Source organism: Panthera uncia, chromosome D4 (assembly GCF_023721935.1).
Source record: "Panthera uncia isolate 11264 chromosome D4, Puncia_PCG_1.0, whole genome shotgun sequence".
NCBI lineage: Eukaryota > Metazoa > Chordata > Mammalia > Carnivora > Felidae > Panthera > Panthera uncia.
In genome coordinates this window covers 64,104,205-64,113,691 of record NC_064807.1, presented here as the reverse complement: position 1 = coordinate 64,113,691, position 9,487 = coordinate 64,104,205, and positions in this window count along the sequence as shown.

The window sequence follows — 9,487 nt, the reverse complement described above, 5'->3', positions numbered from 1 at the left end:
GAGTTTTGTCTTTCTCTGACTGACTACTTTCACTTAGCATAATACCCTCCAGTTCCATCCATGTAGTTGCACATGGAAAGATTTCATTCTTTTTGAGCGCCGAGTAATACTCCATTGTATATATATATACCACATCTTCTTTATCCATTCATCCATTGATGGACATTTGGGCTCTTTCCATACTTTGGCTATTGTTGATAGTGCTTCTATAAACATGGGGGTGCATGTGTCCCTTTGAAACAGCATATCTGTATCCCTTGGATAAATGACTAGTAGTGCAATTGCTGGGTTGTAGGGTAGTTCTATTTTTAGTTTTTTGAGAAACCTCCACGCTGTTTTCCAGAGTGGCTGCACCATCTTGCATTCCCACCAACAATGCAAAAGAGATCCTCTTTCTCCGCATCCTCGCCAACATCTGTTGTTGCTTGAGTTGCTAATGTTAGCCATTCTGACAGGTGTAAGGTGGCATCTCACTGTGTTTTTGATTTGTATTTCCCTGATGATGAGTGATGTGGAGCATTTTTTTAATGTGTCTTTTCACCATCTGGATGTCTTCTTTGGAGAAGTGTCTATTCATGTCTTTTGCCCATTTCTTCACTGGATTATTTGTTTTTTGGGTGTTGAGTTTGATAAGTTCTTTATAGATCTTGGATACTAACCCTTTATCTGATATGTCATTTGCAAATATCTTCTCCCATTCTGTTGGTTGCCTTTTAGTTTTGCTGATTGTTTCCTTTGCTGTGCAGAAGCTCTTTATTTTGATGAGGTCCCAGTAGTTCATTTTTGCTTTTGTTTCCCTTGCCTCCAGAGACGTGTTGAGTAAGAAGTTGCTGCGGCCAAGTTCAAAGAGGTTTTTGCCTTCTTTCTCCTCAAGGATTTTGATGGCTTCCTGTCTTACATTGAGGTCTTTCATCCATTTTGAGTTTATTTTTGTGTATGGTGTAAGAAAGTGGTCCAGGTTCATTCTTCTGCATGTTGCTGTCCAGTTTTCCCAGCACTACTTGCTGAAGCGACTGTCTTTATTCCATTGGATATTCTTTCCTGCTTTGTGAAAGATTAGTTCACCATACATTTGTGGGTCCATTTCTGGGTTCTCTATTCTGTTCCATTGATCTGAGTGTCTGTTTTTGTGCCAGTACCATACTGTCTTGATGATTACACCTTTGTAGTATAGCTTGAAGTCTGGAATTGTTATGCCTCCTGCTTTGGTTTTCTTTTTCAAGATCGCTTTGGCTATTCGGGGTCTTTTCTGGTTCCATACAAATTTTAGGATTATTTGTTCTAGCTCTGTGAAGAATGCTGGTGTTACTTTGATAGCGATTTCATTGAATATGTAGACTGCTTTGGGTAGTATCGACATTTTAACAATATCTGTTATTCCTATCCAGGAGCATGGAATCTTTTTCCATTTCTTTCTGTCTTCTTCAGTTTCTTTCAAGCTCTCTATAGTTTTCAGTGTATAGATTTTTTCATCTCTTTGGTTAGATTTATTCCTAGGTATTTTATGTTTTTTTGTGCAACTGTAAATGGTATTGATTCCTTGATTTCTCTTTCTGTTGCTTCATTGTTGGTGTATAGGAAAGCAACCGATTCCTGTGCATTGATTTTATATCCTGCAACTTTGCTGAATTCATGAATCACTTCTAGCAGTTTTTTGGTGGAATCTTTTGGGTTTTCCATACAGAGTATCATGTCATCTGTGAAGAGTGAAAGTTTGACCTCCTCCTGGACAATTAGGATGCCTTTTATTTCTTTGTGTTGTCTGATTGCAGAGGCTAAGACTTCCAATACTCTGTTGAATAACAGTGGTGAGAGTGGACATCCCTGTCTTGTTCCTGACCTTAGTGGAAAGCTCTCAGTTTTTCCCCATTGTTATGGCTTTTATTATCTTGAGGTATGATCCTTCTCTCTCTACCCTCTTGAGAGTTTTTATCAAGAAAGGATGCTGTATTTTGTCAAATGCTTTCTCTGCATCTATTGAGAGGATCATATGGTTCTTGTCCTTTCTTTTTTGATGTGATGAATCACATTAATTGTTTTGCAGATATTGAACCAGCCCTGCATTCTAGGTATAAGTCCCACTTGGTCGTGGTGAATAATTTTTTTAATGTATTGTTGGGTCTGGTGGCTAATATCTTGTTGAGGATTTTTGCATCCATGTTCATCAGGGAAATTGGTCTATAGTTCTCCTTTTTAGTGGGGTCTCTGTTTGGTTTTGGAATCAGGGTAATGCTGGCTTCATAGAAAGAGTTTGGAAGTTTTCCTTCCATTTCTATTTTTTGGAACAGTTTCAAGAGAATAGGTGTTAACTCTTCCTTATTATTTTTTTTTTTTTGCATTTTATTTTATTTTTTTTTCAATATATGAAATTTATTGTCAAATTGGTTTCCATACAACACCCAGTGCTCATCCCAAAAGGTGCCCTCCTCAATACCCATCACCCACCCTCCCCTCCCTCCCACCCCCCATCAACCCTCAGTTTGTTCTCAGTTTTTAACAGTCTCTTATGCTTTGGCTCTCTCCCACTCTAACCTCTTTTTTTTTTTCTTTCCTTCCCCTCCCCCATGGGTTTCTGTTAAGTTTCTCAGGATCCACATAAGAGTGAAAACATATGGTTTCTGTCTTTCTCTGTATGGCTTATTTCACTTAGCATCACACTCTCCAGTTCCATCCACGTTGCTACAAAGGGCCATATTTCATTCTTTCTCATTGCCACATAGTACTCCATTGTGTATATAAACCACAATTTCTTTATCCATTCATCAGTTGATGGACATTTAGGCTCTTTCCACAATTTGGCTATTGTTGAGAGTGCTGCTATAAACATTGGGGTACAAGTGCCCCTATGCATCAGTACTCCTGTATCCCTTGGGTAAATTCCTAGCAGTGCTATTGCTGGGTCATAGGGTAGGTCTATTTTTAATTTTCTGAGGAATCTCCACACTGTTTTCCAGAGAGGATGCACCAATTTGCATTCCCACCAACAGTGCAAGAGGGTTCCCGTTTCTCCACATCCTCGCCAGCATCTATAGTCTCCTGATTTCTTCATTTTGGCCACTCTGACTGGTGTGAGGTGATATCTGAGTGTGGTTTTGATTTGTATTTCCCTGATGAGGAGTGACATTGAGCATCTTTTCATGTGCCTGTTGGCCATCCGGATGTCTTCTTTAGAGAAGTGTCTATTCATGTTTTCTGCCCATTTCTTCACTGGGTTATTTGTTTTTCAGGTGTGGAGTTTGGTGAGCTCTTTATAGATTTTGGATACTAGCCCTTTGTCTGATATGTCATTTGCAAATATCTTTTCCCATTCCGTTGGTTGCCTTTTAGTTTTGTTGGTTGTTTCCTTTGCTGTGCAGAAGCTTTTTATCTTCATAAGGTCCCAGTAGTTCATTTTTTGCTTTTAATTCCCTTCCCTTTGGGGATGTGTCAAGTAAGAAATTGCTACAGCTGAGGTCAGAGAGGTCTTTTCCTGCTTTCTCCTCTAGGGTTTTGATGGTTTCCTGTCTCACATTCAGGTCCTTTATCCATTTTGAGTTTATTTTTGTGAATGGTGTGAAAAAGTGGTCTAGTTTCATCTTCTGCATGTTGCTGTCCAGTTCTCCCAGCACCATTTGTTAAAGAGACTGTCTTTTTTCCATTGGATATTCTTTCCTGCTTTGTCACAGATTAGTTGGCCATACGTTTATGGGTCTAGTTCTGGGGTTTCTGTTCTATTCCATTGCTCTATGTGTCTGTTTTTGTGCCAATACCATGCTGTCTTGATGATGACAGCTTTGTAGTAGAGGCTAAAGTCTGGGATTGTGATGCCTCCTGCTTTGGTCTTCTTCTTCAAAATTACTTTGGCTATTTGGGGCCTTTTGTGGTTCCATATGGATTTTAGGATTGCTCGTTCTAGTTTCAAGAAGAATTCTGGTGCAATTTTGATTGGGATTGCATTGAATGTGTAGATAGCTTTGGGTAGTATTGACATTTTGACAATATTTATTCTTCCAATCCATGAGCACGGAATGTTTTTCCATTTCTTTGTATCTTCTTCAATTTCCTTCATAAGCTTTCTATAGTTTTCAGCATACAGATCTTTTACATCTTTGGTTAGATTTATTCCTAGGTATTTTATGCTTCTTGGTGCAATTGTGAATGGGATCAGTTTCTTTATTTGACTTTCTGTTGCTTCATTATTAGTGTATAAGAATGCAACTGATTTCTGTACATTGATTTTGTATCCTGCCACTTTGCTGAATTCATGTATCAGTTCTAGCAAGCTTTTGGTGGAGTCTATTGGATTTTCCATGTATAATATCATGTCATCTGCAAAAAGTGAAAGATTAACTTCATCTTTGCCAATTTTGATGCCTTTGATTTCCTTTCGTTGTCTGATTGCTGATTCTAGAACTTCCAACACTATGTTAAACAACAGCGGTGAGAGTGGACATCCCTGTCGTATTCCTGATCTCAGGGAAAAAGCTCTCAGTTTTTCCCCATTGAGGATGATATTAGCTGTGGGCTTTTTATAAATGGCTTTTATGATCTTTAAATATGTTCCTTCTATCCCGACTTTCTCCAGGGTTTTTATTAAGAAACATTGTTGAATTTTGTCAAATGCCTTTTCTGCATAGATTGATAGGATCATATGGTTCTTATATTTTCTTGTATTAATGTGATGTATCACGTTGATTGATTTGCGAATGTTGAACCAGCCCTGCATCCCAGGAATGAATCCCACTTGATCATGGTGAATAATTCTTTTTATATGCCGTTGAATTTGATTTGCTAGTATCTTATTGAGAATTTTTGCATCCATATTCATCAGGGATATTGGTCTGTAGTTCTCTTTTTTTTACTGGGTCTCTGTGTGGTTTAGGAATCAAAGTAATACTGGCTTCATAGAATGAGTCTGGAAGTTTTCCTTCCCTTTCTATTTTTTGGAATAGCTTGAGAAGGATAGGTATTATCTCTGCTTTAAACGTCTGGTAGAACTCCCCTGGGAAGCCATCTGGTCCTGGACTCTTATTTCTTGGGAGATTTTTGATGACTGATTCAATTTCTTCGCTGGTTATGGGTCTGTTCAAGCTTTCTATTTCCTCCTGATTGAGTTTTGGAAGTGTGTGGGTGTTTAGGAATTTGTCCATTTGTTCCAGGTTGTCCAATTTGTTGGCATATAATTTTTCATAGTATTCCCTGATAATTGCTTGTATCTGTGAGGGATTGGTTGTAATAATTCCATTTTCATTCATGTTTTTATCTATTTGGGTCATCTCCCTTTTCTTTTTGAGAAGCTTAACTAGAGGTTTATGAATTTTGTTTATTTTTTCAAAAAACCAACTCTTGGTTTCATTGATCTGCTCTACAGTTTTTTTAGATTCTATATTGTTTATTTCTGCTCTGATCTTTATTATTTCTCTTCTTCTGCTGGGTTTAGGCTGCCTTTGCTGTTCTGCTTCTATTTCCTTCAGGTGTGCCGTTAGATTTTGTATTTGGGATTTTTCTTGTTTCTTGAGATAGGCCTGGATTGCAATGTATTTTCCTCTCAGGACTGCCTTTGCTGCATCCCAAAGCGTTTGGATTGTTGTATTTTCATTTTTGTTTGTTTCCATATATTTTTTAATTTCTTCTCTAATTGCCTGGTTGACCCATTCATTCTTTAGTAGGGTGTTCTTTAACCTCCATGCTTTTGGAGGTTTTCCTGACTTTTTCTTGTGGTTGATTTCAAGCTTCATAGCATTGTGGTCTGAAAGTATGCATGGTGTGATTTCAATTCTTGTATATGAAGGGCTGTTTTGTGACCCAGTATGTGATCTATCTTGGAGAATGTTCCATGTGCACTCAAGAAGAAAGTATATTCTGTTGCTTTGGGATGCAGAGTTCTAAATATATCTGTCAAGTCCATCTGATCCAATGTATCATTCAGGGCCCTTGTTTCTTTATTGACCATGTGTCTAGATGATCTATCCATTTCTGTAAGTGGGGTGTTAAAGTCCCCTGCAATTACCACATTCTTATCAATAAGGTTGCTTATAGTGTGGAGGTTCCTCAGAAAATAAAAATAGACCTACCCTATGACCCAGCAATAGCACTGCTAGGAATTTATCCAAGGGATACAGGAGTACTGATGTATAGGGGCACTTGTACCCCAATGTTTATAGCAGCACTCTCAACAATAGCCAAATTGTGGAAAGAGCCTAAATGTCCATCAACTGATGAATGGATAAAGAAATTGTGGTTTATATACACAATGGAATACTACGTGGCAATGAGAAAGAATGAAATATGGCCTTTTGTAGCAACGTGGATGGAACTGGAGAGTGTGATGCTAAGTGAAATAAGCCATACAGAGAAAGACAGATACCATATGGTTTCACTCTTATGTGGATCCTGAGAAACTTAACAGAAACCCATGGGGGAGGGGAAGGAAAGAAAAAAAAAAGAGGTTAGAGTGGGAGAGAGCCAAAGCATAAGAGACTGTTAAAAACTGAGAACAAACTGAGGGTTGATGGGGGGTGGGAGGGAGGGGAGGGTGGGTGATGGGTATTGAGGAGGGCACCTTTTGGGATGAGCACTGGGTGTTGTATGGAAACCAATTTGACAATAAATTTCATATATTAAAAAATAAATAAATAAAAAATAATAAAAAATGAAAAAAAAATAAGGTTGCTTATGTTTGTGATTGTTTTATATATTTGGTGGCTCCGGTATTCGGTGCATAGACATTTATAATTGTAGCTCTTCCTGATGGATAGACCCTGTAATTATTATATAATGCCCTTCTTCATCTCTTGTTACAGCCTTTAATTTAAAGTCTAGTTTGTCTGATATAAGTATGGCTACTCCAGCTTTATTTTGGCTTCCAGTAGCATGATAAATAGTTCTCCATCCCCTCACTCTCAATCTGAAGGTGTCCTCAGGTCTAAAATGAGTCTCTTGTAGACAGCAAATAGATGGGTCTTGTTTTTTTATCCATTCTGATACCCTATGTCTTTTGGTTGGCGCATTTAGTCCATTTACATTCAGTGTTATTATAGAAAGATACAGGTTTAGAGTTGTGACGTATGTAGGTTTCATGCTTGTAGTGATGTCTCTGGTACTTTGTCTCACAGGATCCCCCTTAGGATCTCTTGTAGGGCTGGTTTGGTGGTGACAAATTCCTTCAGTTTTTGTTTGTTTGGGAAGACCTTTATCTCTCCTTCTATTCTAAATGACAGACTTGCTGGATAAAGGATTCTCGGCTGCATATTTTTTCTGGTCATCACATTGAAGATCTCCTGCCATTCCTTTCTGGCCTGCCAAGTTTCAGTAGAGAGACTGGTCACGAGCCTTATAGGTCTCCCTTTATATGTTAGAGCACGTTTATCTCTAGCCGCTTTCAGAATTTTCTCTTTATCCTTGTATTTTGCCAGTTTCACTATGATATGTCGTGCAGAAGATCGATTCAAGTGACGTCTGAAGGGAGTTCTCTGTGCCTCTTGGATTTCAATGCCTATTTCCTTCCCCAGATCAGGGAATTCTCAGCTATGATTTCTTCCAGTACACCTTCAGCACCTTTCCCTCTCTCTTCCTCCTCTGGAATACCAATTATGCGTAGATTATTTCTCTTTAGTGCATCACTTAGTTCTCTAATTTTCCCCTCATACTCCTGGATTTTTTTATCTCTCTTTTTCTCAGCTTCTTCTTTTTCCATAATTTTATCTTCTAGTTCACCTATTCTCCTCTGCCTCTTCAATCCGAGCCGTGGTTGTCTCCATTTTATTTTGCAGCTCATTAATAGCATTTGTTAGCTCCTCCTGGCTGTTCCTTAGTCCCTTGATCTCTGTAGCAGTAGATTCTCTGCTGTCCTTTATACTGTGTTCAAGCCCAGCGATTAATTTTATGACTATTATTCTAAATTCACTTTCTGTTATATTGTTTAAATCGTTTTTGATCAGTTTGTTAGCTGTTGTTATTTCCTGGACGTTTTTCTGAGGGGAATTCTCCAGTTTCGTCATTTTGGATAGTCCCTGGAGTGGTGCGGGACTGTGGGGCACTTCCACTGTGCTGTCTTGAATAACTTGTGTTGGTGGGTGGGGCCACAGTCAGACCTGGTGTTTGCCCCTATCCCACCGCTGGGGCCACAGTCAGACTGGTGTGTATCTTCTCTTCCCCTCTCCTAGGAGCAGGATTCACTCTGGGGTGGCATGGCCCGTCTGGGCTACTTGCACACTGCCAGGCTTGTGGTGCAGGGCATCTGGCGTATTAGCTGGGGTGGATCGGCAAGGTGCACAGGGGTGGGAGGTGCAGGCTCAGCTTGCTTTTCCTTCGGAGATCCGCTTCGGGAGGGGCCCTGCAGCACCGGGAGGGAGTCATACCCGCTGGAGGGATGGATCTGCAGAAGCATAGCTTTGGGTGTTTGCATGGTGCAAGCAAGTTCCTTGGCAGCAACTCGTTCCCTTTGGGATTTTGGTTGGGGCATGGGCGAGGGAGATGGCACTGGTGAGCGCCTTTGTTCCCCGCCAAGCTGCGCTCTGTCTTCCGGGGCTCAACAACTCTCCCTCCCATCATCCTCCAGACCTCCCCTTCTCCATGCAGAGCTGTTAGCTTATAACCTTCCAGATTTTAAGTCCCGCTTGCTGTCAGAACACACTCCGTCCGGCCCCTCTGCTTTTGCCAGCCATACTTGGGGGCTCTGCTTTGCCGGTGGGCCGCCCCTCCACCCCAACCCCCTCCCACCAGTCCGTGGAGCGCACACCACCTCCTTGCCCTTCCTACCCTCTTCCGTGGGTCTCTCATCTGTGCTTGGCTCCAGAGACTCCGTTCTGCTAGTCTTCTGGTGGTTTTCTGGGTTATTTAGGCAGGTGTAGGTGGAATCTAAGTGATCAGCAGGATGTGGTGAGCCCAGCGTCCTCCTACGCCACCATCTTCCTTAACTCTTCCTTAAATGCTTGGTAGAATTCCCCTGGAAAGCCATCTGGCCCTGGACTCTTGTTTTTTGGCAGCTTTTTGATTACTAATTCGATTTCCTTACTGGTTATGGGTCTGTTCAAATTTTCTATTTCTTCCTGTTTCAGTTTTGGTAGTGTATATGTTTCTAGGAATTTGTCCATTTCTTCCAGATTGCCCATTTTATTGGCATATAATTGCTCAAAATATTCTCTTATTGTTTTTATTTCTGTTGTGTTGGTTGTGATTTCTCCTCTTTCATTCTTGATTTTACTTATTTGGGTCCTTTCCTTTTTCTTCTTGATCAAACTGGCTAGTGGCTTATATTTTGTTAATTCTTTCAAAGAAACAACTTCTAGTTTAATTGATCTGTTCTACTGTTTTTTTGTTGTTGTTGTTTCGATAGCATTAATTTCTGCTCTAATCTTTATTCTTTCCTGTCTTCTGCTGGTTTTGGGTTTTATTTGCTGTTCTTTTTCCAGATCCTTAAGGCGTAAGGTTAGGTTGTGTGTCTGAGATCCTTCTTCCTTCTTTAGGAAGGCCTGAATTGCTATATACTTTCCTCTTATGACTGCTT